At 36.8% G+C, this 25,503-nt stretch overlaps 1 long non-coding RNA gene across 1 annotated transcript; it reads right to left on the bottom strand.

Moving 5' to 3' along the window:
* Positions 1–558: 558 nt before the first annotated feature.
* On the bottom strand, positions 559–23,230 carry LOC107848244. The gene is made up of 3 exons (XR_001667929.2): positions 22,157–23,230; positions 1,013–1,682; positions 559–940 (listed from the first exon to the last, which is right to left on the bottom strand). It is a non-coding gene; the product is annotated as an uncharacterized LOC107848244 (long non-coding RNA).
* Between the last annotated feature and the right edge of the window lie 2,273 nt (positions 23,231–25,503).

Below are 25,503 nucleotides of genomic sequence, written 5' to 3'. Positions count from 1 at the left end.
CTCTCTAGAATGCCCATTTGCAACTGCCCATTGCTCAAACCACTCCTAGAATACTACTGGCAAAAAATTGCTCATATTTCCACAATATGTATCGATTGGGAATACCTGTGATGATTAAAACGAAATGCGTTCTGACAAATGTACGTTATTCTTTTTCCCCAGTAGCTTTTTATTTCTGCTTACTTCTCTTTGCTTGTTTGTTAATTATTTTCCTTTATAAAATCTTTGAGCTGCACAAAGTGTCTATTGCCGGTGTGAAGCCAAGGAATAATCTTCGTTAGATTTGTCCATGGATTCTCAATATTTTTGTGAAATCAGATTTTGGTGAAGTTTGTTATTGAAGTTTCAATGTGTGATTGCCAAAGTTTTTGGGAAACATATTTCCATCTATTAGAACTATTTATGAAGATCCCTCGATTCCAAAACATTAATAACAACAATGGTAGTAACTAGCTATTCTTTAATATAATCTTCCATAAACTTCTCCTTTCTTGTCAGAAAGTTGATAGCTTAATGTAACATTAATGAACAAGTAATCTGTTACCATGCACATATATGTAATCTTCCACAAACTTCTCCTTGCTTGTCTATTAGCTTGTTTCAGTTCGTTTATCCATTTATTATTGCAGGAGTTGTTCAATCAATTTACAGAATCATTAAAAAGTGCACAAATGCTTGAAAAATGAAATCTCCATTTCACAATCAGGTAGTATGATTTGCCTAAGCTTGGAAAGCAAAGATTTTGAAGGAAAGTTTTCATATATACTCACTTCTTTTTCATTCGGAGGTGCTTTGTTCATTCTGCTTTGATCCATTGTCATTGTAGGAGTTCGACAATATCTGAACTGTGTATATATCATTGAGTTAGTCACCAAGAGCCTCCAGAACCATCAGACTGCCCTCTTCCATGTCTGAACTATGTATTTTCAACTGCCCACGTCTAGAATTTGAGAAGGGGGATTACTTGCCATAAATTGGTTGTATTTCCTACATCAAGATTGATCGGGAATACCTGTGATGATTAAAATGAGTGGTGAGCTGATAAATGTATGTTACTCTTCTTTTTTTTCTCTTTTCAGTAACTTTATTTTTCGTAACTTCTCTTTGCTTGTTTGTTAATTCTTTTCCGTAGTTAAATCTTGTTGAGCAGCTTGTAGCGTTTATTGCCACTGTGAAGAGCATCTTCAGATCAGAAATATCTTGCAAAAATGACAAAAAGAGGTAATATCTTGCAGCTACAGAAATATTTATACATTTTTAGGTAGGAAACAGGAGTAATAATATTATCTAGAAAGTTCATAGCAAAATGCAATATTAACAAATTAGAACCTTTTCGTCATTCACGGTATGTTGATACGTCAGCCCCGGAGGTATAAGTCTATTGAAATATGATTCGTTTTTCATTCACGCATCATGTGGTGCTGCGAAAGGTTTCTCGTTGGAGTTCCCGACCCTCTAGACCTCCACCTACTTGTGGAATAGGGGGCTTCCTTGCTATTAAGGTGTCTAGACGGTCGAAGGTCACAAGGGAAGCAACTGATGCTTTGATCATTCAATTGACACCTTTCTGCCAGTCCGTGCTTGCTGTAATGATGGCAAAAGCAGGGCTTTCAGTCGGTTTTACCTACTATTGGATTTTTCAGATCAATTCCTCGGTGCAACCGCTTTGATCCACACAAATTCTGTAAGTTCGAACACCAATTAGAAGTAGACATTTTCTAGTACCAATTACATGATCCAGTGGTATTAACTATCAGAACTGATATGTTTTCCAAATCACAATAGGTCACTAGTTTATTATAGGTGAGGATGATGCTAAGCTCTATGAACTGCAAAGTTGTGCAGCTTGATTTGATTGAGGTAGTTCTTTTTTTTACTGTTGACTGTTCAGCATATAGATTTGGCTGTTCAAACATTCAAATGTCCACCAAATAAAAAATTTCACTTGATTGTACTACTTCCAGGTTCTCTTCGAACACATTATGACAAATCACAAAGCATTGTCTCTCAAATTAATAAGTACGTGTTTGTACTCTTTTCAAGTTATATTAAACCAAGATCTTCTTCTCTTGCTTAACAACCATGCTTGAAGTTTCTTTTCGAATAGAAAGATGCGAATTCGATGGTATATCAGAACAAACACAATATATAATCACTTCAGAAGACACCAATCCAATGTTTTATGAATCAAGTAATCTTGTTCGTTAGGAATTGACTGCAATAATGTCTCCAATGTTGTCTCAGTTAGAGTGCTTAATGAAAATGTGAGTGTACTTTTGACTACATCATATCAAAAGACTCTGTCCTTTTACACCATTCATGTAATGCTAACTTAATTTCGTTGTTTTACCTTTGTCTCTTTACTTTTCGCCTATGCTTACGATGTGCATGAAATTTGTCATCTGCGACTTGATAAGGACGAACTCCGACTACTATGCTGATAAGTAGATACATCATGATGTTGTTAAAACTATTCCAGGTGTCTGACTGAAATCATATAGTTGAGGGACCGGGAAAAATATTTCATGCAAATACAAGTGTCTAATTGTCTATTATGCCTTAAAACTATGCTAGACATTGAAAGATTGAGAAACCTTCAGTTCTTGATTAGTTGTTAAACCACTGATAACATACGATGAATTGGCAGCGTTAGCACAATGGTTAAAACATCAGTTTCTTGTTTTGGATATTCAGAGATATGGACTGATAACTTTGGAGATTATGAAGTTCCGTTGATCAAATTATTTCCATTCTCAACCTCGAGTGGCACCTCAGAAGTCAGAACTAGGGGAAAGGAAATGAAGTATATCCCTTTTGGAATGAATTAAGCTTAAGGACAGCCCGGTGCACTAAAGCTCCAGTAGTTATTCCCGATGCCAGGGAAGGATCGGACAAAAATGATCTATTGTACACAACCTTAACATAACGTGTAATTAACATATCTTAAAAAGCTATCATCATGATTCATGTATACAATGCTAGAACACTTGGTGTTGTGCCCTGTGTGTTCTATTTGAATTATATTGGACCCTATTTCTATAACTTTTATATGTAAAATATTATTCTTTTTGACGAAAGAGTCGGTATATATCCCTTATGTCCTGTTTATGTCCCTTATTATATATAAGGAATCGCAGAGTCAAATAAGACTTTCTATATTTAAAAGTCACAATTTGGCATGACAATATAAGTGAATGGTGATCATATGATATAAAGATGCCAATCCCTAACCCCTCCCAACACACACAACAAACAAGTAGTCTTCAATGTTTGGTTATCCCACAAAACCAAACATTAGCTCTCCTACATCATTTCACTGTCATCTTTTTCATTTTTTTATTTTATTGCATGTTGTTCTTTTAATTTTCAAACTTCTTAAGAACCTATTGATGAGTTCTTAGCTTTGACGAGTTCAAAATTATGATGACAAATTAGAAGAATTTAGACAGAATTTTTTGTATAAATATGATTCCCAAAACATGCCTGTCTGCTAACGATTGTGAGGCATGGAAACAAATTTCTGATAAATTTTAACTAAATATGATTCTTGAAAAATTACATCAATTTTACTCATCTACTATATTCGAATTGGAGCAATTTCACATTCTTCTCCACTCCTATATGCTTTCCCAACAATTTTAAAAAAGGACTAAAATTAAGGGGCGTGTTTGGTGTGATGGAAAATATTTTGTGGAAACTGTTTTGTTGGTTTAAATATTTTAGAAAATGCTTTTCTAATGAACTTATTTTTCTCCAATTTAAGGAATATGACTTAGGAAAATATTTTTTCAAAATCCCCTTTCCATATTCACTGCCCCCCCACCACCACTTAATCAACCTATATGCCACTTCACCCCAACTCATTGACCGACACCCTGTCACGCGACCTAACATGCCCTTGATACCCCATCCCTCGATCCTGCCTACACTTTTACCATCCCCCAGCTATGCTAAACCCACCTTTTCAGGACCATCCTTCTCTGTCTCCATTGACACTCGAGCCATCGACCTCGATCTCGAATCAAAATCCGACCCCGAACTGAAATTTGATCCTTGATTCGAGACATGACCCCAACATACCCTAACTTAGGATCCAAACTCTACCTTGATGTAAGACCTAACTTTCGGCCCGACCCCGATATAGGACCCACACCTTGACCCTCACCTCACCTTGTGAATTGATCCCGATCTAACCCCGATTTGAGTCTCAATTTAGAGTCAAGACCTAGGTTGGAGACATATTCCCAATCGAGGTCATGTCCCGAGCCAAGGGTCGTGTATCAAGGTGAGAGTTGTGGTTACAGTTGAATACCAAGTCAATGTCAGGTCCCAGATTAGGTTAGGTGGGGCCCCGTGTCGACGTTGGATCCCAAGTCAGAATGGGTCACAACCTTAGTAGGGTCGACATTAAGTCCTAAGTTGAGGTCAGGCTGGGTGAGGAGTCAAGTTTCGATACGAGAATCGAGTCACAGGCCAAGGTCGAGTCATGAATCTATGTCGAATTAGGGGATCGAGTCTTGATTTGAGTTAGAATTCGGTCTCGAGTCATGGTCAGGTGAAGGCTCGAGTTTCGAGTTGGGTTATGCCAGGTTCCGCATTAGGTCAAGATAGAGTTGGAGGTTCGGGTTCAAATCCTGGGCCCTAGTGTTTTCATATACTACCTAAATAAATATTCTTAGCATAATATATTTTTTTTTAATTACCAAACACCAGAAAATAAATAAAAGTCACTTATTTTTTAGAAAAACATTCTTCTTCGTACCAAACACACCCCTAGAAAGTAGAAATTAAAGTCAAAGAGAACTCCAATTAATGATGAAAGAAAAGGACACTATTTTGGATATGCCACAAAAGGTAAGTACTGTACATATGGAAAAGAAACATGAAACAAATTTAAGCTAAGGTAAGGATATACATCAGTTTGGCATAACAATATAATATAAGATGCAGCGGCGGACTTCGACTTTTTACCAAGTGGGTTCAATATATAAAAAATAAATGTGCAACAAATGAAAAATTAAGGATGTTTTTAGGAAAATTAGCATGTTTTTAGGAAAAAAAGTTGAAAAATAAACCTTTTTTTAATCCAAAAATGTGGCTGCTGTAGCCTGTAGGTTGCTGCTCAAAAGTATTATAAAAAGGAATGCTTAAAAAGTTTTATAAAAACGTGGCTGCTGTAGCCTGTAGGTTGCTGCTCAAAAGTATTATAAAAAGGACTGCTTAAAAAGTTTTATAAAAAAAACTACTGCAAGTTAGGTTCGAACTCGCGATATGGACTTCCAAATTTGAACCCGCTTCCACTGGACCAACACCTTAACTTGTTTAAAGTGGGTTCAAATTTAAATATATACTGTTATATTTATAAAGACTGATTATATATACACATATATACGATATAATTTTTTGACGAAGTGGGCTCATATGAATAAACTTGAACCATAGTGAGTCCGCCCTTGATAAGATGCCAATCCCTACACCCACTAGCCTACCAAACACACACACCAAACACGCAGTCTTCAAGATAAGACTTTATAACACAAAACCAAACATTAGATCACTTCATTGTCATCTTCTTTTATACATGTAGCATGTATTGCCTGTTTACTTACCAAACTTCTAAAAACCTTTTTAAAAAAATTATTTTTCTACTAGAAATTACTTTCTAATAAGAGGGAAAACACACAACAGATCGTCAACATGTCTGTTTAAGCTGTGTGCTTCCTTCACAAAACAGTTGCTTGGCTCAGTAGATAAAGCTTGACATTTCAAGCACTACGTAGCGGTTTGAACCCGTATGACAACATGATATTTTTTTATGCTGTTGTTGTTTATTGCACTGTTTATTTAATGCAAGTATTGGTCCCACATTAGTTTTCACCCATTCAATAAAATAGGCCCTTGGTGTTCTAACATGTTCTTTTATTTATATTGTGTATTTTCATTTACATAAAAAATATATTTTTAATAATTAAAAGGTATTTTTCAAATAATCTATATATTTAAAAATTGTGTAAAAATTATTCTAAATCACAATAATTAATAAATTTAAACATCTATTAAAAAATTACAATTAAGAAAAAATTGTTTCACTCTCAAGAAGAAAAAGTAACATACTTTTTTTGTTCTAATTTATGTGGCAGGTTTTGAATTTCAAAAGTTAAACAATTTAATTTTCACTTTAAATTTGGACATAAAATCATCTTCAATTTTTTTGAAATAGCATCTACATATTTGAAAACTACGTAAAAATACAACAAGTTAATTATGATAAAAAAAAAACTTCATTGAATTACAAAATTTCAAAGGTAGCACATAAATTAGGACGACGAAAATATTATTTTCATTTACAGATACTATTAATAATGAAATTGATATTATATTTTAAAAAAATATTTCTACTATCTGATTTTATATTAAAGCACAGACTCCTGACTAGTAATAGTAGAAAAACTATCCCTTTTGTGCTCTCTTTCCCACTCATTATTCAACTCCACAAACTATAAATAATATCCCATTCTTCTTCCTTTATCCCCTTATTCTTAACTTCTTGTCTTCCAATAGTATTCATTCAAAACTTAAATTTCCAAAGTTTTCTTTGTTACTTTCAAGTTCAACCCTTTGCACACTACGCATATTCTACTTACATATCAAACTTTCTTGAACAAAAGAAAATACTTTAAACGTACTTGTTCACTAGCATATGCATAGCATAAGTTGTTGTTTCCACGACTCAAAGACGATCTTTTTTCTCAAGATTACGGAATATGTATCATCTCCAAGGAAGAAAGAGGAGACGAATATAAAGACAATGACAACAATAAGGACAAATACTACTTTTTTTTTTTGTTAAAAAAAGATGCATTAAATTAAACAGAATCACATATGATGTTTTGCCTAGTCAGACTCAGTTAGGAAAATAGGGACTTCACGCCCATGAGTATTCAAGGAAATAGGGACACTTCTTTGATAATTAGTTCCAGAAATATCATTCCAAACATCCTTTACAACAAAGGGTGGTGGTGTGACAAAAACTTGGCTTCCTCTAATAAAAACCTACGCTGCTCCATTCTTTGCCAGTGTATCGGCTACTTTATTTTTCTCCCTATAGCAATACTGCACGACTAACCCTCCAGTTTTCTTATCAATAACCTGCAGTCATCAATAAGTGGATTATATAGTGGGTTACCTTTTGACAACATGTGGATTACTTCTTCAGAATCAACACTAATCTCAATGGGGGTGAGATTTTGTTGAAGCACAAGTCTAAGGCCTTCTCTAAGAGCCATCAGTTCCATGTGATTGTTGGTGGCATGCATGAAACTATAAAGGAAACCTACTATCCAGTCACCTCTATTGTTGGTGACCACCCTACCAATACCTCAATTTCTAGGGTTACCATACGGGCCGTCAATGTTAAATTTGAAGTGATTCAGAGGAGGAGGAGACCAATGAACATCGATGATCTTCCTTGGTTGGGATCTTAAATTCCTCCTAATATGGTAAAATTCCACATCTTCATCATAGGCTTCTCTAAAGGAAGGGATATTTTGTTTTCCCTCAAAAAGGTTATTGTTTCTAGTCTTTCATATAGACCAAAGACAAAAGGGAGGAAGGGTGTTCCAAGTGATAATGTTTTCAAAGTTTTTGTGTCTGACGGTATCCCATGTGTTCTTCCAGTTATTAGCTGAGAACATGGAAGGCTGGGTGTGGTCAGGAGGGGCTCTTTGGTAAAGTCTTTCCCAGAAGAACTTAGCAAACTCATAATCAAAGAAGATATGCTGAATATTCTCTAGGGGATGGCCGCAGATATTACATGAGGGGTCAAGATCAATACCACTATAGGTAAGGGTAGCTTTGGTAGGGAGGCTGCTATGATGAAATAGCCAAAGAAAGAGCTTGATTTTATTGGGGATTTTGGATTTTCAAATCCAATTAAAAGAGGATTTGCTAGGGAAATTGGTGTTGAAAGCTTTAGAGATGTGGTGGTAGGCACGTTTACAAAAAAAGGTGTTGTTTTTAGTTAGCCTCCAAAAGGGAGTGTCAGTTAGAATTTTAAAATTAGGGACAAAAGAACTAAAGATGTTGAGTTTAGTGATGGAGAAAATATCAAATAGAACTTTAATTAAGTCCCAAAGGCCATTACTCCAGATATCAGAGAGCTTAAGATTTTGAGAGTCCATAGGGAGGGGACCCTAGATGATATCCTTAAGGGGGATGGTTAGGGATCCACTTGTATTTTCAGATATCTATTTTTTTCTCATCATGAATAGACTATTGAATAGCATCTTAACAGAGACTCTAGCCCTTTTGGAGGGCTCTCCAGATCTTGGAGTGACCGGAGAGTGTAGTCTTGGAGTTATTGCTGAATTGTTAGTAAGAAGCTTAGACCAAGTGGAGGAAGTGCTTGAGTGAAATCTCCAGGCAAGGCTAGAATTCTGCATTTCAAGGCCCCCATCCTTTTTGGGTTTAGTAATAGTATTCTAGCTAACCATGTGCATTTTTTTTTAGAGAAAGTAGTGCCCCATAAAAAGTTTCTTTGTATTTTGTCAATATTTTTATGCAGATTCTTTGGGAGGTCAAAAAATTGCATAACATGGTTAGGAATATAAGGAAAGACTTGGCTAAGGTAGCTCTAACAGCCATGTTGAGAAATCTGGTCTTCCAACCAATTATTTAGCTATTGAGGTTGTCTAGGATGAATTGGAAGTCAGCATTAAAAGGGTTTTGGTGTAAAATAAGGAACCCCAGATATTTTTCAAAAGTATTAAAAAGTTTGATGTTAAGGAGGCTGGCCAGCAGCTCCTACTGCAGCTTAGGTATGCAATTCTTAGAAAAAAGGGACTTTGGATTTTAGGTTGTTAACCTTTTATCCAGAATGAGAGCTGAAACTTTGGAGGATTCTATTGATGGTGAGGCAATTGTCCTTATTAGTTTTGGAAACAAGGGTGAGGTCATCCACAAAGAAAAGGTGGGAAATGTGATGACCTATTCTACAGATGGAAATAAGGGTCCAATAGAGGGTATCAACCTCATAGTTGATTCTCCTAAAAATGAGTTCCATGCAAAGGATAAAGAGGTAGGGTGACATGGGGTCTCCCTGCCTAATTCCTCTTGTGGGATTAAAACTAGGGATTTTCCCTCCATTTATGAGAATAAAGATGGAGGAGTTGAGATATGAGACATGATTAAAAAGGTAAGCTTGGGAGGAAAGTTTAAGTAGACAAGAGATGCCTAGTAAAAGACCACTCTAATATGTCAAAGGCCTTTTCTAAGTTAATTTAATGATTATATTAGCATGCTTACCTTTTATTTTGGCCTGGTGGTTGAGTATTCTTAGAAAATGATAGCATTATAGAGAGAAAACTGGCCTGGGACTGGCCAATAATGGAGTAGAGGAGGGACTCAATTCTATTTTCTATGATCTTAGTAATAACCTTATATTGGGTATTACAAAGGCCAATGGGTCTAAAGTTCATGAAGATGGTGGCATTCCTGCACTTGGGTGTGAAACAAAGGTAGGTAAAATTAACTTTTCCATCCATTTGCCCAGTGAAGAAGAATGTGGTACAGAAATCAATGAGGAGGGCCCCCCAAAATATCCCAATAGTTTTAGTACATGAAGGGGTACATCCCATTAGGTCCTGGGCCTTGTGATGTTTAAAGAAGAAGTCAACCTCTTTAATTTCCCTTCTAACAGAAATAGAGTCCAGGAATCCATGATTGTGGGGCTCCACAGATCCCTGGGAAGAAGGATTAACCAGATACCTGAGAAAGGCAAACTGGTTATCAATTCTAAAGAGAGAGGTATAGAAGAAATGGACTCTCTAATGTTAGATTATTCATGAAGCCAAAATCCATCTTCCCTTTTGAGAAAAAATATGGTATTTTTTCTTATTCTATTGATAGTAGATGTGTGGAAGAATCTAGTATTAGCATCACCCTTTAACAATCAGTTGATCCTTGATTTGAGCTTTTAGAAGTCATGCTCTTGTTTGAGTATATTTCTGTACTTAATATTAAGAAAGTTTTCTAGCTCATGAAGGAAGGGGTTGGTAGGGTAATAAGAAGATTTTTGAATTCTAGCCAACCTAGAAAAGAGGTGTTTTTTCTTATGGAAGATATTATCAAAGACCTCTTTATTCTAGATTTTTGCTTGTCTTAAAAGCCTGATGGCAGTGGTGAGATCAGATCAATCCTGGAAAGACGATTCAACTATGGAGTGGAAGTCAACATAGTGGAACCACATGGTTTCTACCCTAAAAGTCTAAGGAGGGACCTGAATGGGCTTCACGATGCTAAGAAGAAGAGGAGAGTGGTTAGAGTGAGTCTTGGGGAGGTGGTTTACAGTAGGCTCAAGGAATATATGCATCTAATGATCATTGTATAGGCACCTATCTAGACTCTCTAAAAGAAGATTATTCCTATTCCTAAATCTCATGTTAGATAAAGTGTACTTACTACCTTTAAACCCCAGGTCTATGAGACTGCAATGATTGATACAATTCCAAAAAAGACAGGACCTATTAAAAATAATACTATTTCTCTCATATTTATCAGAGGCTCTGAGGATCTCATTGAAATTTCCTCCTACCAGCCAGCTATTACAGCCTAAAGGACCTAGAGAATCAGCCATGCACTTAAGCTGCTCCCAAAGGAGCTTTCTATTATTGAAATCATTGCTGGCATAAAAAATACTAAGAATTTATTTAGAGGGATTGGAGCATACCTTAACAGTAACATGAATAGCCCAAGGATCAATGAAGATGTCATTGATGGCCATGGAATCGTCTTTCCCCATGATGACTAGCCACCTAAGCTGCTCAGAGCATTAGGCTCTTATGGTCAGATATCCTTGTCTCCAAGAGGGCAAGGATGAAAGGCTGGTGCATGCTAATCATGGACTTTCAGTGTCTTTTGAATTCAGCACTGTTGGCACTTCTAGCATTCCAAATGATGCAGTTCATCATCATTGGTTTGTGAGTGGAAGGGATTTCCCTCATTACTTATTTTCCTTCCCCATGGTGTTGGAGAATCCTACCATCTCCCTGGACTTCTTCTTCCTTGATAGAAGGGATATCTTAGAAGTAAAGGGCTTCCCTATCATAAGGTTTTGGAGGTTTAGATTTAGTTCCAGCTTGGAGAGTTCCTAGGGAAGGAAAACAATCATCATTTCATGAATGTAGCTCCATGTATCTAGGTTTACGAGTCTTTCCAAAGTAAGAGCATTCATCTTTGGGATTTTGAGCTAGGCCAGGATTCCCTCTATCTCCATATTGGATTTCCTTATAGTCTCTAAGGTTTTTTCTCTTTTTACTATTTCTAGGCTCTGTGGAAGGGGGGATGAAGGGATGTTTGGTTGGGTTCCAACACTGGTGATGGTAGGTCGACCCTACTCGGATCATAAAAATTGGGCCTTGATCTATGAGTAAAGGGTTAGGAGAAGGGAGGAAGGGAAAACTCAGGCTTATTTAGTTGATCAACTCTGACAGACTCGCAGGGGTGAGGTCCTCTTAGAATGAGGAGTTGATGACTTAGTACAAGGTCTCCATCCATACTTTTGGACTGTAGATTCTTAGTCCCTGGTTTAGACATTACATTGCTGGTTGTGCAAGGTAGCTCGGGTTCTAAATGAGAATTATCACAGTCCTCCCTTCCATCTTCAAGTAGAGTGGAACTGTCTGATTGGTCAGACAAATTTCTAGCTAGGAGACTATTAGATGGGATGAAGGGAGGGGCTCTATGGTCATAGTGATCATATTTAGAGGGTAGAGAAAGCCATGTTCTTTAGGAGATGATTCAATTTGCATGGGAGTGGAATGCAATTTAAGAAGGGATTTATCAGTGGTAAGCTGAAGAGTTTCCCCATTGGGACTCACAAAAGAATTTCATGCCTTATCTGGAGGAAGGAAAATGTCTATCAGATTATCAAGGGAATTAGAGGGGCTTCTGTAAAACCCCACAAAATCCTATGCTCAACTCAGTCTTTTAAGCTTGCTAAGGGATCCCAGACTTAGAAAATTCTGGCTAAGCATTCAGACTTAGTATTATTTTGGCCTTCATAAGTTGACAACTCTATTTCACTACTCTTATGACCTTACAGTATCGATCTTTAGATTGATTCGTGATTAGAAATATCAGTAGGTGTCCCCGAACAAGTTTCGTATTTTTTGGGCCTCGTTTAGACCATGTTCAAATGACCAAAATAATGAGTCAATACGATCTCGATGCGTCGCACATCCATCACATCAACAGATAATTTTTCTCTCAGCTCAGTGCAAATTTCAGTTAACCAACGCAGACTCGACATGGCACGTTGGCCATCGCATTGATGCAAACGACGCAATGCGTCAGTCTATGTATCGATAGTTTGGTTTTCAGTCATTAAAAGCCACATCCTTAGGGGTATTTGGGTCTTTTATCACATCTTTCAGCCCCCAAAAATACAAAATTTAGCCTTCTATTTGCAACATACACTCATTATTTCACAAATTTCTCAAGAACAAAAATCATAGGTGATTGAATTTCAAGTTCAAGGCTCAAGATTCCACCGTTAATCTTTATGAATTTAGCAACCAAGGTATGTCAAGTGTTCATCCAAGGTTTCCTTACACCCTGGGAGTCCAAGAAACTCTTTTAAACCTTAAGTAGTTTGATTTCATGATTTCCATAATTGGAATTTATGTATATTCATGATATTATTTGAATTAGGTTCCTATTTCATGATTTATTACACGTTTTATATGGAATTGATCATTATGTGTGTAGATTTGTGTGAATCCATGATTAAACCCTTGAAATTGTGAAATTGAAATTGAATCATGATGCTCACATGTTGATTAGTATTATGTGCATATACTCTACCCTGCAAGTTTTTGATATAATGCCTCTATAGATACATTATGAACAAATGTGTATTTTATGCTATGCAAGATCATGTGATGCTTTACTTTTCATGCTATCGATTCCTGGGGTATTTAATACCCGACAATTTAGCTGTTTACCTAAAGTCAGTGTCAATTACAAAATAATCTCAGTAATGCTTCAATCAGTAGAATTCAGTCACGTTACAATCATTAGTACTCTCAATCAGTAACAGGACTCAGGAAAACTCAGTAGACTCAGTATCATATCCAGTCTAGTTCAGTATTCTGTTTAGACCTCAGTAAACTCAGTCAGTTAACAAAATTCAGTAGTATTCCATCAATCAACGAAACTCAGTAAACTCAGTAACAGTCCAGTCAAGCTTAGTATGAACTAGGAAAATCAGTTCAGTGTCTATTCGGTTGGGTGTAGGATTCAGCACCGAGCTAACCTAGGGAAGGAGGCATTCCTGCCAGCAGAGGGTTTGAGCCTTAGTTGCAATCCCTGCATTACAGAACTACGTAGCCAACGTAGGTTGATATATCTTCCTACCAGATATTATAAGGGTTGATACATCTCATTCGAGTTTTTCTGCCAATGAGGGTTGACAAAATAGCTTCCTGCCAGAGAGGGTTAACTCACAACTTTTCTTTACTTATGGAACGGTATTGACACCCTTCCAACTGGGGTTACAGGTTTGACCCCAATCTATTTAAAAAGGGACATATCGGTTAGATGATTACCTTCCATAGTCTCAATTTCAGATTTAGTCTCAGTAGAGAACTCAGTTCAGTTCTATAGATTTAGGACTGTCAGACACAGTCACTCAGTTTAGTATGAAACTTAGTATAGTTCCAAAGAATCAAGACTATCAGATACAGTTATTCAGTTATTAGTAATTCAGTATCAGTTTACTCAGATATCAGTTAATTAGTATTCAGACTCAGTAGTCAGTGTTATCACAATCTCAATTATAGTTTACTTTTTCATGCATGCACTCTCATCCAGTTATACTCATGTCATTTAGTCAGTATTGTTCATGGATATGAACCCATGCATTTCAGCCTACCTCACTTAGCATACCAGTACATTCAAAGTACTGATGCATACTTTTCTCTTGCACTATGATGTCTTATATCATAGGTTCAGGCGCACGAGCTCCCGATCATCCCTAGAAGTTATAGATTTTCAGCAGTCAGAGTTAGTAGTGAGCCCTCATAGTTCGAGGAAATGATTATTATTTCAACATTTCAGTAGCCAAAGTTAGTTGGGGACTTGTTCCATCAACTCCATATTTCAGATAGTTTAGAGGTTTTTCAATCTAGAGTATTTTCGAACAGATGTTTCAGTTTTGGTATAGTTATATCGTATTCAATTTTATTTCAGTGTTGAACCTTATGTCATATTTCTGCCTAATTTTCGTATATTATAGTATTATCATTCAGTTAATACAATATGTACTAGTCATGGGTTAGCTTGTGGTCTTTCAAGATTATGAGCACCGTGTAGCATTTGGGGTATAGACTCGGGGCATTATAAACTTGGTATTAGAGCCTAAGGTTCAACAGAGTACTAAGAAGTATGAAATCCGCATCTAGTAGAGTCTTGTGCATGGGTGCGTAGTGCGCCACACTTATGGACAGGAGGTTGTGAGGTGTTTTAGGAAAAGTTTCCCTTCTTTCAGTATTCATGTCGTGCGAGTGAGCATGAGCTCCAGTTAAACTCTTTGTCTAATTCAAGTTTTTCTTTCATTTATAGAATATGCCTCCAAAGAAGACTAAGGGAAGAAGAATGGAAGACCAGCCAGAACCCCGGCCCGTCCAGCCAGATCCTCTGGATGAACACGTCTCCCACGCTGAGTTTAGAGTAGCTTTCACCACCCTAGCTCATTCTGTGCAGCCCAGAATGAATGCCCAACTACTGTTTCAGCCAACCCAGTGGCCAATACTGCTGCAACCAGGATTCGGGATTTCCCCCGAATAAACCTCCATATATTATTGGGTCTAAATCAAATGAGAACCCTCAGGAATTTCTAGCTCAGGTGCAGAAAGTTACAGATATTATGGGGGTGACAGCTAGTGAGAGTGTCGAGTTAGCCGCATATTAGTTACAGGATGTGGCACACTCATGGTTTAAACAGTGAAACGCAGAAAGGGCTGCAGATATAGGGTCCATAAAATGAGAGGAGTTTTCTGTTGCTTTTTTAGATAGGTTCTTCCCGCTAGAGTTGATAAAAGTGAAGGTTTTAGAGTTTATAAATATGAAGCAGGTCAACATGACGGTGCAAGAGTATTCTCTTAAGTTTACCCAATTAGCTAGATACGCTCCTCATGTGGTAGCAGATAGTAGATCTAAGATGAGTAAGTATGTGTCTGGCGTGTCTAATAGTGTGGTCAAAGAGTGTAGGACCGTAATATTGAATAAGAAGATGGACATATCCAGGCTTATAGTCCATGGTCAGCAGATAGAGGAGGCTAAGAATTGGGAGAAGAAGAGGGAGAATAAGAGAGCGAGAATAGGTAGTTTCAACTTCGCTCAGCCTAAGTTAGAGGGTGGAAATCATTCTCAGTTTTGCCCAAAATCCTCTTCCAGCTCAGTCCTCAGCTAGTGCTCCTGTACCAAAATTTAGAAATGGCAACAGAGATAAAACGTTAGGCCCTAAACCCCAGGGTAGTGTTAGCAGTGCCTGAACCAATCCCCTTTATCAGAAGTATGGCAAAAACCACCAGGGTATCTGTAGTGCTAACAATGATGTGTGTTTCAGATGTGGCAAGCCAAGCCACAGGGTCAGACAGTGTCCTCAGGTGGGTTCTCAAAGTCAGCATAAGCGTTCCCCAGCTCAGTCCGATTGCCTGAATCAGCAAGGTGCCGCATCCAGTGCCACCAACTTCATTCCCAACAGGATTAGGAGAGTTCTCCTGATATGGCCATTGGTATGTTACAAGTTTATCATTTACATATTTATGCTTTTCTAGACCCAGGAGCTTCTTTGTACTTTGTTACTCCTTATATAGCTGTTGACTTTAGAGTTACTCCTGAAATCCTAGTAGAACCTTTCTCAGTCTCTAACCTAGTGGGTAAATCTATCATAGCCCAGCGGGTATACAGGAACTGTCTGGTTATGATATCTCAGAAATTCACATCAATAGAATTAGTCAAATTAGAGATGACTGATTTTGATGTCATTCTTGGCATGGATTGGCTTCATTCCTGCTATGCCTTAGTCGGCTGCAGAAACAAAATTGTCCAGTTTTAGTTTTTGAATGAGCCCGTCCTAGAGTGGAAGGGTAGTACTTCAGCATTTAGGGGTCGGCTTATTTCTTACCTTTGAATAAGGAAAATTATATCTAAGAGATGTGTCTACCATCTTGTTCGAATCCAGAACTCTAGTTCAGATTCCCCTAATCTTGAATTAGTGTCAGTAGCGTGTGAATTCCCAAATATGTTTCCAAAGATCTCACCGGAGTTTCTTTAGAAAGGGAAATCAATTTCAGAATAGACCTTCTTCCAGATACTCAACCCATATCTATCCCGCCATATAAAATGGCACCTGCAAAACTCATAGAATTAAAAGAACAGTTAAAGGATATCCTAGATAATGGATTCATCAGACCCAGTGTATCCCCGTAGGGTGCCCTAGTTTTATTCGTGCGTAAGAAATATGGTTCTCTCATAATGTGTATTAATTACCGTCAGCTAAATAAAGTCACAATCAAGAACAAGTACCCACTTCCCAAAATCAATGACTTATTTGACCAACTTTAGGATTCCATTTACTTCTCCAAGATAGACCTCAGACCAGGATATCATCAACTTATGGTCAGGGAATATGACATCCTGAAGACAACCTTCAAAACTTGGTATGGTCACTTCGAATTCTTAATCATATCCTTTGGTCTTACCAACGCCCCAACAACTTTCATGGACTTGATGAATCGTGTGTTCAAATAGTACTTGGACATGCCCGTCAAAAATCACCAGCTATTCGCCAAATTCAGTAAGGGCAAATTTAGGCTAAGGTCAGTAGCCTTCCTTGGCCATATCATTTTTGGTCATGGCATTAGAGTTGATCCCCAAAAGACCAAAAAAGTGAGAAATTGGCCTAGACCTATATCTCCATCAGATAGCAAGAATTTCTTAGGCTTGTCCGACTATTACCGATGGTTTGTTGAGGGATTTTCATCTATTGTATCCCCTATGTCCAGATTGACTCATAAGAAAGTCAAATTCTAGTGGTCAGATTTTTGTGAGAAAAGTTTTCAAGAGTTAAAAACTCAACTCACTACAGCTCTAGTTTTGACCCTACCAAATAGTTCAGATGGCTTTATTGTACATTATGATACTTCCAGATTGGTTTGGGGTATGTTTTAATGCAGAAAGGTAAGGTCATAGCCTACACCTCTAGATAGCTTAAGCCCCATGAAAATAACTATCCTACTCATGATCTTGAGTTAGCAGCAGTAGTATTTGCCTTAAAGATTTGAAGGCTCTATTTGTATGGGGTGCATGTTGATATGTTCATTGACCATAAGAGCCTATAATATATGTTCTCTTAGAAAGATTTAAACCTCCGTCAGAGAAGGTGGTTGAAGTTGTTGAAAGACTACCACATAAGCATCCTGTATCATCCGAGTAAAGCCAATGTAGTGGCTGATGTACTCAGTAGGATGCCTATGGGTAGTGTTGCTCATGTGGAGGATGGTAATAAGAATTTAGTACAGAAAGTTCATCAGCTTGCCCAACTAGGTGTTTACTTAGTCGATTCAGTAGAAGGTAGTGTATGGGTGCAGAATAGTTTAGAATCATCCCTGGTTTTCGAGGTAAAGGAAAAATAGGATAGGGATCTCAGTTTAGTCAAGTTGAAGGAATCAGTCAGAGATCAGAAAGTAAAGGTTTTCTCTCTATGGGGAGATGGTGTGTTATGCTGCTAGGGTCAGCTATGTACGCCAGGTGTAGATGAATTAAGGTAGAGAATTCTTGCAAAAGCGCATGGTGCGCGCTACTCTATTCATCCAGGGGACACTAAGATTTACCATGATTTGCGAAAGATCTACTGGTTGAGTGGGATAAAGAGAGATATTGCAGAGTTTATGGCTAAGTGCTCAACATGTCAGCAGGTTAAGATTGAGCATCAGAAGCCTAGAGGGTTTATGCAGGAATTCAGTATTCCCACGTAGAAGTGGGAAGAAGTGAACATGGACTTTGGATGGGTTTGCCTCGTACTCGTCGCGACATGATTCAGTTTGGGTTATCGTAGACAGGATGACAAAATTAGCTTATTTTCTACCAGTTCATGCCTCTTGTTCAGTCAAGGATTACACCAAACTCTATATTAGGGAGTTGGTCAGATTGCACGATGTTTCGTTATCCATTATCTCAGATAGAGGTACCCAGTTCACCTCTCATTTCTGGAAGGCATTCCAAAAGGTTCTTAGTACCTGAGTTCTCCTCAGTACAGCTTTTCATCCCCACACTGATGGTCAAGAAGAAATGACAATTCAGACTCTAGAAGATATGCTGTGAGCATGTGCGATAAACTTTAAAGGTAGTTAGGATGACCACTTTTATTTGATTGAATTCGCATATAACAATAACTATCATTCCAGCATTTAGATGGCTCCATTTGAGGTGCTTTATGGGAGGAGGTGTAGATCTTTCATTGGTTGGTTTGAAGTGGGTGAGGCTGTAGTGGTAGGGCCTGACTTGGTATTTGATACCTTAGCAAAAGTTCAGTTGATCAGGGAAAGGCTTAAGACAGCTCAGAGCCGACAGAAATCATACGCAAATGTACGTAAAAAAGATCTTGAGTTTGAGATTGGTGATTTTGTGTATTTAAAAATCTTTTCTATGAAGGGAGTGAAGAGGTTTGGTATGAAGGGGAAACTCAGTCCCCGATATGTCAGTCCTTACCAAATTCTCAGCCGTTTCGGAAAGATAGCTTACTAGCTTAAGTTGCCTTCGGACTTAGCTTTAGTGCATTCACTGTTCCATGTCTCCTTGCTTAAGAAATACATAGGTGACCCAGCAGTCGTAGTCCCTATAGAGGGCATAGGTGTTCAGAATAGCCTCTCTTATGAATAGACTCATATCAAAATCCTTGATTATCAGATTCGTAGATCGAGGAACAAAGAAGTCTCTCTGGTCAAAGTACTTTGGTGGAATTAGTCCGTGGAGGGAGCTACTTGGGAAGCAGAGGTAAACATGCAGACCAAGTATCCTCACCTCTTCTCCGCAATTTTAGACTCAGCCTAAGGTAAAAGTTTTTCTTTGAATTACTCAGTCTCATGTTCAGATACAGCTACCAACATAGTATCAATTAACTTTGCATACTCAGTCATGCATTTACGAATCAGTTTAGTCATATACTCATGCATCAAACATACATGTTCAATATATAAGCTCAGCTTATCAGTAATCCCAGTCATGCAATCATGAATCATGTTCAGCTATGTGCTCAAGCATCAGATATGCATGTTCAGTATAATAATTCAGTATATCATTAATTTTAGTCATGGAATCATGCTTCAGTTGTGCATGTCCAGTGTCTAAATCCAGTCTATCAGTATTCTCGATTTAATCAGTCTCATTCAAGGATAAATGTTCCCAAAGGAGAGATATTGTAAGACCCCACAAAATTCGAAGCTCAACTCAGTCTTTTAATCTTGATAAGGGGTCCCAGAAGTAGAAAATTCTAGCTAAGTTTTAGACTTAGTATTATTTTGGCCTTCGTAAGTTGAAAAATCTATTTTACGACTCTTATGACCTTAAAGTATCAATCTTTAGATTGATTCATGATCAGGAATATCAGTAGGTGTCCTCGGACAAGTTTTAGATTTTTCGGACCTCATTTAGACCATGTTCAAGTGACCAAAATAGTGAGTCGATGCGATCTTGATGCGACGCGTCGTCCATTGCATCGATAGATGATTTTTCCCTCAGCTCAGTGAAATTCCAGTGAACCGACGCGGACTTAAAGAGGCGTGTTGGTCATCACGTTGATGCCAACGACGCGGTGAGTCGGTCTGCACATTGATAGTATAGTTTTCAGTCATTAAAATTCGCGTCCTTAGGGGTATTTGGGTCCTTTCCCATGTCTTTCAGCCCCCCAAAACATAAAATTTAGCCTTCTATTTAAAACATACACTCATTATTTCTCAAATTTCTCAAGAACAAAAACCCTAGGTGATTGAATTTCAAATTCAAGGCTCAGGATTCCACTGTTAATCTTTAAGAATTTAGCAATCAAGGTATGTCAAGTGTTCATTCAAGGTTTTCTTCCACTCTTGGAGTCTAAGAAACTCTTTTAAACCTCAAGTAGTTTGATTTCATGATTTTCTTGATTGAAATTTATGTGTATTCATGATATTATTTGAATTAGGTTCCTATTTCATGATTTATTACACATTTCATATGGAATCGATTATGTAGATTCGTGTGAATCCATAACTAAAGCCTTGAAATTGTGAAATTGGAATTGAATCATGATGATCAAATGTTGATTAGTATTATGTGAATATACTATGCCCTGCAAGTGTTTGGTAAAATGCCTCTATAGATACATTATGAACAAGTGTGCATTTTATGCTATGCAAGATCATGTGATGCTTTACTTTTCATGCTATCGAGTCCTGGGGGTATTTAATACCCAACAATTTAGCTGTTTATCTAGAACTAGTGTCAGTTACAGAATAATCTCAGTAATGCTTCGATCAATAAAATTTAGTCACATTATGATCAGTAGTACTCTCAATCAGTTACAGGACTCAGGAAAGCTCAGTAGACTCAGTATCATATCTAGTCTAGTTCAGTATTCAGTTCAGACCTCAATAAACTCAGTCAGCTAACAGAATTCAGTAGTATTTCGTCAGTCAATGAAACTCAGTAAACTCAGTAACAGTCCAGTCAAGCCTAGTGTGAACTAGAAAAATCAGTTTAGTGTCTATTCAGTTGGGAGTAAGATTCAACACCGAGCTAACCCAGGGATATGGATATTCCTGCCAGTAGAGGGTTTGAACCTTAGTAGCAATCCCTGCATTACAGAACTACGTAGTCAGCGTAGGTTGATATATCTTTTTGCTAGATATTATAAGGGTTGATACATCTTATTCAAGTTTTTCTGCCAGCGAGGGTTGACTAAAGAGCTTTCTGTCAGAGAAGGTTAAGTCACAACTTGTCTTTACCCATGGCACAGTATTGACACCCCTCCAACTGGGCTTACATGTTGGAACCCAATCTATTTAAAAAGGGGCATGTCGGTTAGATGATTACCTCTCACAGTCTTATTTTTAGATTCAATCTCAGTGCAGAACTCAGTTCAATTCTATAGATTCAGTACTGTTAGACACAGTCACTCAGTTCAATACGAAACTGAGTATAGTTCTACAAAATCAAGACTATCAGATACAATAATTCAGTTATTAGTAATTAAGTATCAGTATACTCAGATATTACTTAAGTAGTATTCAAAATCTGTATTCAGTGTTATCACAATCTTTGTTATAGTTTATGTATTCATGCATGTACTCTCATCCAGTTATACTCATGTCATTCAGTAAATATTGTTTATGCATAGAAACCATGCATTTCAGTCTACCTTACTTAGCATACCTGTACATTCAAAGTACTGACGTATACTTTTCTCTTGTGCTATGATGTCTTATATCAAAGGTTCAGACGCACGGGCTCTCAATCATCCCTAGCAATTACAGATTTTTAGCAGGCAGAGCTAGTAGTGAGTCTTCATAGTTCGAGGACATGATTATTATTTCAGCATTTCAGTTTATTTCAGTAGACGGAGTTAGTTGGGGACTTGTCCCATCAACTCTACATTTCAGACAGTTTAGAGACTTTTCAGACTAGAGTATTTTCAGATAGATGTTTTAGTTTTGGTATTGTTATACCATATTCTGTTTTATTTCTGTATTGAACCTTATGACATATTTTTTGCCTAATTTTTGCATATTACAGTATTATCTTCAGTTAATGCAGCAGGTACCAGTCATGGGTTAGCTTATGGTACTTCAGAATTATGAGCACTGTGTAGCGTCTGGAGTACAAACTTGGGGCGTTACAGCTTCCCACCGTCATAGAGAAGATCAGCTCTAGACACTTAAGTGTCTTTGCTGAGCTGGCTTTTGTGGGTCCCCAAGTGAGAGAAATTCTTTTTGTTATCTTTATAATGAGAGATGGAGGTGGCACTATTCAAAGAAAAAAACTGGTTTAGAGGTTGACCCTAGGGGTCCTTTCCCACAGTCATTGTTGGATTACCCAACGTTAGAGGGTTTAGGGAACTTACTTGGCACCTCTTCGAAGGTGTTCACCTTGATGCCATGCGTGGGCCTTCGTGTTGGGTTCCTTCGGTTGTTTCCTTTCTTAGCAAGTAAGACTGTTTGCCAATCTCTACTGGGATCTTTCTTCTTTGGGTGTATTGAAACCTTCTTCGATAAATTTTCAACATCGATATTGGATTTTCCTTTATGGGCTGGGCAGGATGATATTGTGTGGCCAAGGTGACCATATATCTTGCATAAAAAACCCTCCCCTTCGTAGATCAACTCTTACTTGTGTTCTCCAATGACTAGGGAAGATTAGACCAGCACCCCAAAAGGTATTTGTGCGCAGATACCCACATATCTTGCCCTTAAGATTTTCGAGGTACATGTGTTGGCCTTAACAAGCTTACCTTAAGTTCTGCCTACACTTTCCATGATGAGGGAATCATAGAATTTAGTAGGTAACTGGGGAAGCCATATCCGAATCACAGTGGAGAGGATCTTCGCTTCCGTGGGAACAAAATTTGGTTCCCAACTCCTAAATGAAAAGAAGATCCCGATGATGAACCACAGGCCACCTTGAATTATCTTTTACTTACTTTTTGGTCTTTGGAGTTTGACCATGTAGAAATCATAGCCCAAATCTATCAAACAGATTAATTGGTTTCCAAGCAGCTTCAAGCTTGGTTTTTAGATACTGGTGGTTAAATTTTTTTGTTAGTAGTTTGATGATGACTTAGTGTCTCCAAGGGGTGTATAGCCTTTGTTTGTTCTCCATGGAGAGGTTGAGGTCCCCTCTATTACCTCATATGTGGAGGTACTATCAGGCAAGAGCTCTGTGATGATAGGGTTTGAGTGAGATTTTGTTAGAGGTGACCTCACTTTAGGAGGCGTTCTCCTCCACCATGTGAGTGTTAGTCGTGGGAGCAATTGGATCAGCAGGGGGAGTCGAAGGTGAGAAATTTTGATCGGAGGTCATGTGACAATAATTAGGAACAAGTTAGAGAGAAGCGGGACTTTCTTTCTCTACATTCCTTTTTATAAAAAATTAATCAATATTGCTTGGACAATTACTAGTAGTAGTTTTGATAAGAAGACTTATGATGATTAATTAGAAGAGTTCAAAGAGAAATATTTGTGAACTAAATCGAACCGCAATTTGCATCAAATCGGAAGAGAAAAACGACTAATAATTTTATTTGACTTGATTTGGTGTTAGAAAAAAATTTGACTATAATTGGTTTGGTTTGATTTAAATAAAAAAGGTCAAACTAAACTAAAGCAACTCGATATTATTTTTCTATAATTTTTAAAAAATATTTAATACATAAAATACTTACTATTGTGTAATTATAAATATTTCTTAAACTTTTTCATAATTTTTTATCTTTCAACGTGTTATTTCAAATTTAAACTTAGAAGTTGGAATGGTCCAATAAGTTTTGTAGCCCATAGATATTAGTAACTCAAATCAATACTAATGCTAATAAAAATATTCAATTAAACCATAGGAATGACAATAATGTTGGATATCTATTCTTTAGTTTTGTATAAAGACATAACCTAGATTTATTTTTTATTTAATTTAGTATTTTTTTAAAAAAGAAACACCTAAGATAGTGGTATATATCTTGTTATGTAAAGAAATATTTGAAACATAAGTTAATTATATGTTTGTATGAAGACATAACCGAAAAAATTCAAAAAAATCCATAGTAGAGAAATCAGAATTTTATTGATTTGATTTGATATATAGAATTAAAAATCCAACGCGAATGGCTTGGTTTGGTATTTAAAAAGAAAAGATTTTTTTTTGAACTTTGTGGTTTAAAACAAATTTTAACTTAGACACTTATGTGATTATATATGATTTCATTAAGGGTAAAGAAAGTTTTAAAAGTTAAATTATCTTCAATTATGAAAGAGGGCATATTTTTTTTTGGATTAGACTAAAAGAGAATTAATGTGCCTAATAAAATGAGACAAAGGGATGAGTATATACACATCAAAAAGAATTAGTTAAATCAGAAGATGACTCGTGTTTGAAGCATTTAACTGAAGGAAGTGCATCACTTCACTAATTTTAGAAGTCTTTTTAACATCCTTTCACGTCAAAAATAGAACATACTTTTTCACTTTTCGAAAATTGTTCAATGAATGTTCGAAAAGTGGGGGACTCTTTATGTAGGAATAAGAATTCAAGTTTCACATCCTAGTGTATCAGAGGGTGATACATGTCAGTCGAGGTCCAGTCAAGTCTAGCTTAGCAACACCCAAGTCGAACATGAGCTCATACTTAGAACTTGTTTGCTTAAACTATACCTAAATAAATGTTCTTAGGATAATGGATATATTTGCACAACTACAAGCATAGACTATATCTTATATTCATATAAGATATGACCACCCTAATATAAATTTAGTCTTATCGAATCCTCATTATCTTTTATACAATGAAAAGATAACTTATTCAACAAAACAAAGAATTGAAAGAGAAAGACTTGACTCAAACAAAACACAGAGAAAAGACTTACAAAGAGAAATGTTGGGAATAAATAAAAAATTAAGATGGTCCCACAACATAGTAAGAGGAGTGACAATGCTGGGTAAAGCCATAAGCATTGAGTTTACGCGGACCAAAATTACATAACACCACAACTTATCTTTACTAAACTATATAAAATTCCTATCCTCTTTATTAATTACCCAAATTTCTTATCTTAAAAAAAAAAACAGTCGGGTACATCCACAAACCCATAAATTTTCGGATAAATAATTTTAATTATGTATCTCTTTTGGTCTAGTTAATGTATTATGTATCTCGATCAAGTAGTTTCAGAAATGGATGTATCTTAGTAATCAAAACTATGTATCTCAATTTCAAAATTACGTATCCGGATGCTAATTATGTATCCAGACAAAAATGGAGTAACTAATTGTTACATTATTATGTTCAAAATTATGTATCTCAACTTCAAAATTATGTATCCTGATGCTAATTATGTATTGAAAATTGTAAAATAAGAAATTATTCGTAATTTAGCAAAGAGTATCGACAGAGATTAATTAGGGATAAACTTGTTGCGATTTATGTAAGCTTTACAAAAATTAAAGGAATCGTTGGGTCCAGCGACAAGTCGCAGGCCCACCAGTAATTTCTAAATGGAAAAATTACAGAAAGTAGCATACTTAAGATTATAATTACAATAAATAGCAACACTTTTATAAAATTACATTTTATAGCAAAAGTAACATTATTTTACTCATTAACTAGGTAAGTGCATGTTTTACTCTACTACTTTATATTTTTCTATTTTCACTCCACTATTTCACTCCTCCCTCGATATAGTCGTATCTTCTACCCTTTTTT

Source organism: Capsicum annuum, chromosome 11 (assembly GCF_002878395.1).
Source record: "Capsicum annuum cultivar UCD-10X-F1 chromosome 11, UCD10Xv1.1, whole genome shotgun sequence".
In the NCBI taxonomy this organism is placed as follows: domain Eukaryota; kingdom Viridiplantae; phylum Streptophyta; class Magnoliopsida; order Solanales; family Solanaceae; genus Capsicum; species Capsicum annuum.
This window is presented reverse-complemented; position numbering and strand designations above follow the sequence as displayed.